The sequence below is a fragment of the Hypanus sabinus genome, unplaced genomic scaffold (assembly GCF_030144855.1).
Source record: "Hypanus sabinus isolate sHypSab1 unplaced genomic scaffold, sHypSab1.hap1 scaffold_725, whole genome shotgun sequence".
Classification (NCBI taxonomy): domain Eukaryota; kingdom Metazoa; phylum Chordata; class Chondrichthyes; order Myliobatiformes; family Dasyatidae; genus Hypanus; species Hypanus sabinus.
The window spans coordinates 96,152-102,151 of record NW_026781576.1 but is presented as its reverse complement, the minus strand read 5'-3'; the positions used below and the strand labels follow the sequence as shown (position 1 = coordinate 102,151).

General features: G+C 51.5%; 1 protein-coding gene across 1 annotated transcript in view; it reads left to right on the top strand.

Annotated features, from left to right (window-relative positions):
• Positions 1–1,526: 1,526 nt before the first annotated feature.
• The window catches only part of LOC132389971 (NACHT, LRR and PYD domains-containing protein 3-like), a 44,767-nt gene continuing 40,293 nt past the window's right edge, over positions 1,527–6,000 (top strand). Inside the window, exon 1 of the mRNA XM_059962549.1 lies at positions 1,527–1,662. The gene's annotated coding sequence lies outside the window, so the exon portion shown is untranslated. The remainder of the gene's footprint in view (positions 1,663–6,000) is intronic.

Sequence of the window (6,000 nt, the reverse complement as noted above, 5' to 3'; positions counted from 1 at the left end):
CACTGTGTGCGGCAGAAGTCTCAGTGGGCGAGAGGCCAGTTTAATTCCGGCATGTTTACAAGAACAGCTCTGACTGCAGGGTGACTCTAGCCAATTTAATGAGGCCCTTCCAAGTCATGTGAGAGTCCATACGGAAGTCTGGATAGTTTTATTTACTATTCCGAAAGCGTCCTCTTTGAGTCCGGCGTATACATCAGATACTGTACATACATATCGTATAATCATATTTGCCACACATATCACCTCTCATGATTCTGCCTTCTTCTGCTACACATAGTGCTTTCCCCTTACACTCCTTCTTCACCTTTCCTGCCTAACCCCTCCCTGCGTCCCCTCCCCCACCCCTTGATCTTTCCCCTTACCGGTTTTTCACCTGGCACCTAAAAATCATCTCCTTCCCACCCTTCCCCCTGCCCCCTCCCTCTCAGTCCTGCCGAAGGTTCTGGGCACAAAACGTTGACTGCTCTTTTCCACGGAAGCTGCCCGACCTGCTTTGTTCCTCCAGCGTGTTGTGTGTGTTTCTTTTGACCCCAGCATCTGAGAGTATTTGGTGTAAAATCCCGCTCCCCGTACTAACACGGGTTATACTGACCAAGGATCATACTGCCGGAGGAACACAGTGGGTCGGGCAGCGACTCTGGAGGGAAATGGACCGTCACAATTACTGGCCGAGACCCTCCCACTGGACTGAGAGTAGACAGGAAATATTCAGAGAAAAGCGGTGACGGGTGGGGATGGGGCAAGAGCTGCGGAGAGAGAGATGGATCCAGGTGAGGGGGAGGTGGAAATAGTGACGGGGGGGGGGAATGTGAGTTGTGGGGGCAACACGGGGCTGCAGAAATAGAATTTAATACCATGGAGGATTATAAGAAGTTCGAGAGTGTTTGCTTCAGAGATTCACCAGACTATTTCCTGGAGGACGATGGAGTCTCAGTGATCATCTTCACATAAAACAGAGGCCGGCGGATGTGTGGAGACCGAAGGGATCGAGGAAATGAGGATCGGGCAGAAACATGTGGGCTGAGATGGGAGAGCAGCCGCCATCTTGTTGATGGTTGGAGGGGCTGAATGACCTCCTCCTGCTGTTTCTCACTTGATGTTACAGTGTTCCTGTCCAGTGAGGCTCCGGAGGATGGTGAATAGAAATTACTGTTTATAAACATACAAGTGATTTCAATGAAACCCGCTCAATTCCTGTTCGGGTGGGCATTGTGTACCGGACCGGGAGGGAATCGAACCCGGAAAGCTCCAGGAAACGGGAGGCGAAGCGATGGGGACGGGAAAGATACAGAGGGGAAAATTAAAAATGTAGCTGGTGTAAGTATGAACTAAGGTTTAAAATGCGGCAGGTAGGTCGGGCAGTGAGGGGCGAGGAGCAGAGTCGCCGGTTCAGGAGGGAGTCCCTCCACCGGTCATGTGATCCAGCGTCTGGCTCCCATTTCAAACACAGATCTGCAGCATCTGACGCTCTCGCTTCCGAGGCCCCGCCCGGCTCTCACAGTCTCCGGATGGGCGGTGCTTTTCTTTCCGTCCTCTGTTGAAGCGGGTCGTCGGCGGCGAGCTGGAGAACCCATCGCTGTCTGCGGGACAAATTGATCAGGTTCTCATCGGTGAGCATTGAGACCGGTCATCAGGGTGAACGCGACCAACAATTTCCCATCGGTGAGTACCGAAGCCGATTCGGGGAGGGGGGTGTTTGAGGGTACCTGATGTCGGGCAGAGAGTCCCGTTAACTTCCTCGAACTGGCGGCCTCGTCCCGCTTCCTGGATCCAACCTGTCGTGGTCGGTCCGGGTTATGGGACTTTCACGCCGGACCGCCCGAGATGAGCCGCCGCTCAGCCCCTGGTGTTCTGGCCCCAGGAGCGGGATGAGGTGGTGATGCCGAGATTAAACACACGAATTAAGATGCACCTGGGGAACTTTACCTCCATCACCCGGCCCGGTAGCGGATCCTGGGGTCGGTAATTGTTTTACATGCTTCCATCACACCGGAAGCGGCCGTTCGGCCTGCTGTGTTTTTCCAGACGGCGAGGGTTAAACAGAGTGATCTCACCCTCGGGACACTGCTCCAAATGTATGAGTAGAAGCATGTTTCCCCCTTTCAGACAGAGGTTTATTTGAAATCATTATGCGGCGGGGTAAAAGCGGCCATGTCAATTTTAGTTTCACCCCTACAAAATGGCTGCAGTGTTCGTCTTTGTCATAACGGCACTTGTATCACATGAGGAGTTTGTTCTTTCCTTTTTCGGTTATTTTCAGTGAGCCACTTCCTGTGTTTCCATGGTGACAGCTCGTCGGAGCTGTAGCGAGTGTTTCACTGGTTCTGTGGTCACGGCCTCTCAGCGCAGAGAGAGCGGCCTCAGGGGCAAATGTAACAGAGTGATAGTGGGGGGAAAGGATGCTGTGAGCATTGACTGTATGGGCCGTGTTACACCAGGGTCGGAATGAACTGAGAACTGACACATTGATAGTGGGGGGAAAGGATGCTGTGACCATTGACTGTATGGGCCGTGTTACACCAGGGTCGGAATGAACTGAGAACTGACACATTGATAGAGGGGGGAAAGGATGCTGTGACCATTGACTGTATGGGCCGTGTTACACCAGGGTCGGAATGAACTGAGAACTGACACATTGATAGAGGGGGGAAAGGATGCTGTGACCATTGACTGTATGGGCCGTGTTACACCAGGGTCGGAATGAACTGAGAACTGACACATTGATAGAGGGGGGAAAGGATGCTGTGACCATTGACTGTATGGGCCGTGTTACACCAGGGTCGGAATGAACTGAGAACTGACACATTGATAGTGGGGGGAAAGGATGCTGTGAGCATTGACTGTATGGGCCGTGTTACACCAGGGTCGGAATGAACTGAGAACTGACACATTGATAGAGGGGGGAAAGGATGCTGTGACCATTGACTGTATGGGCCGTGTTACACCAGGGTCGGAATGAACTGAGAACTGACACATTGATAGAGGGGGGAAAGGATGCTGTGACCATTGACTGTATGGGCCGTGTTACACCAGGGTCGGAATGAACTGAGAACTGATACATTGATAGAGGGGGGAAAGGATACTGTGACCATTGACTGTATGGGCCGTGTTACACCAGGGTCGGAATGAACTGAGAACTGACACATTGATAGAGGGGGGAAAGGATGCTGTGACCATTGACTGTATGGGCCGTGTTACACCAGGGTCGGAATGAACTGAGAACTGACACGTTGATAGAGGGGGGAAAGGATGCTGTGAGCATTGACTGTATGGGCCGTGTTACACCAGGGTCGGAATGAACTGAGAACTGACACATTGATAGAGGGGGGAAAGGATGCTGTGACCATTGACTGTATGGGCCGTGTTACACCAGGGTCGGAATGAACTGAGAACTGACACATTGATAGAGGGGGGAAAGGATGCTGTGACCATTGACTGTATGGGCCGTGTTACACCAGGCTCAGAATGAACTGAGAACTGACACATTGATAGAGGGGGGAAAGGATGCTGTGACCATTGACTGTATGGGCCGTGTTACACCAGGGTCGGAATGAACTGAGAACTGACACATTGACAGAGGGGGGAAAGGATGCTGTGAGCATTGACTGTATGGGCCGTGTTACACCAGGGTCGGAATGAACTGAGAACTGACACATTGATAGTGGGGGGAAAGGATGCTGTGAGCATTGACTGTATGGGCCGTGTTACACCAGGGTCGGAATGAACTGAGAACTGACACATTGATAGAGGGGGGAAAGGATGCTGTGAGCATTGACTGTATGGGCCGTGTTACACCAGGGTCGGAATGAACTGAGAACTGACACATTGATAGAGGGGGGAAAGGATGCTGTGACCATTGACTGTATGGGCCGTGTTACACCAGGGTCGGAATGAACTGAGAACTGACACATTGATAGAGGGGGGAAAGGATGCTGTGACCATTGACTGTATGGGCCGTGTTACACCAGGGTCGGAATGAACTGAGAACTGACACATTGATAGTGGGGGGAAAGGATGCTGTGAGCATTGACTGTATGGGCCGTGTTACACCAGGGTCGGAATGAACTGAGAACTGACACATTGATAGAGGGGGGAAAGGATGCTGTGACCATTGACTGTATGGGCCGTGTTACACCAGGGTCGGAATGAACTGAGAACTGATACATTGATAGAGGGGGGAAAGGATACTGTGACCATTGACTGTATGGGCCGTGTTACACCAGGGTCGGAATGAACTGAGAACTGACACATTGATAGAGGGGGGAAAGGATGCTGTGACCATTGACTGTATGGGCCGTGTTACACCAGGGTCGGAATGAACTGAGAACTGACACATTGACAGAGGGGGGAAAGGATGCTGTGAGCATTGACTGTATGGGCCGTGTTACACCAGGGTCGGAATGAACTGAGAACTGACACATTGACAGAGGGGGGAAAGGATGCTGTGACCATTGACTGTATGGGCCGTGTTACACCAGGGTCGGAATGAACTGAGAAGTGACACATTGATAGAGGGGGGAAAGGATGCTGTGACCATTGACTGTATGGGCCGTGTTACACCAGGGTCGGGATGAACTGAGAACTGACACATTGATAGAGGGGGGAAAGGATGCTGTGACCATTGACTGTATGGGCCGTGTTACACCAGGGTCGGAATGAACTGAGAACTGACACATTGATAGAGAGGGGAAAGGATGCTGTGACCATTGACTGTATGGGCCGTGTTACACCAGGGTCGGAATGAACTGAGAACTGACATATTGATAGAGGGGGGAAAGGATGCTGTGACCATTGACTGTATGGGCCGTGTTACACCAGGGTCGGAATGAACTGAGAACTGACACATTGATAGAGGGGGAAAGGATGTTGTGACCATTGACTGTATGGGCCGTGTTACACCAGGGTCGGAATGAACTGAGAACTGACACATTGATAGAGGGGGGAAAGGATGCTGTGACCATTGACTGTATGGGCCGTGTTACACCAGGCTCAGAATGAACTGAGAACTGACACATTGATAGAGGGGGGAAAGGATGCTGTGACCATTGACTGTATGGGCCGTGTTACACCAGGGTCGGAATGAACTGAGAACTGACACATTGATAGAGGGGGGAAAGGATGCTGTGACCATTGACTGTATGGGCCGTGTTACACCAGGGTCGGAATGAACTGAGAACTGACACATTGATAGAGGGGGGAAAGGATGCTGTGACCATTGACTGTATGGGCCGTGTTACACCAGGGTCGGAATGAACTGAGAACTGACACATTGATAGAGGGGGGAAAGGATGCTGTGACCATTGACTGTATGGGCCGTGTTACACCAGGGTCGGGATGAACTGAGAACTGACACATTGATAGAGGGGGGAAAGGATGTTGTGAGCATTGACTGTATGGGCCGTGTTACACCAGGGTCGGAATGAACTGAGAACTGACACATTGATAGAGGGGGGAAAGGATGCTGTGGCCATTGACTGTATGGGCCGTGTTACACCAGGGTCGGAATGAACTGAGAAGTGACACATTGATAGAGGGGGGAAAGGATGCTGTGACCATTGACTGTATGGGCCGTGTTACACCAGGGTCGGAATGAACTGAGAACTGACACATTGATAGAGGGGGGAAAGGATGTGACCATTGACTGTATGGGCCGTGTTACACCAGGGTCGGAATGAACTGAGAACTGACACATTGATAGAGGGGGGAAAGGATGCTGTGGCCATTGACTGTATGGGCCGTGTTACACCAGGGTCGGAATGAACTGAGAACTGACACATTGATAGAGGGGGGAAAGGATGCTGTGACCATTGACTGTATGGGCCGTGTTACACCAGGGTCGGAATGAACTGAGAACTGACACATTGATAGAGGGGGGAAAGGATGCTGTGACCATTGACTGTATGGGCCGTGTTACACCAGGGTCGGAATGAACTGAGAACTGACACATTGATAGTGGGGGGAAAGGATGCTGTGACCATTGACTGTATGGGCCGTGTTACA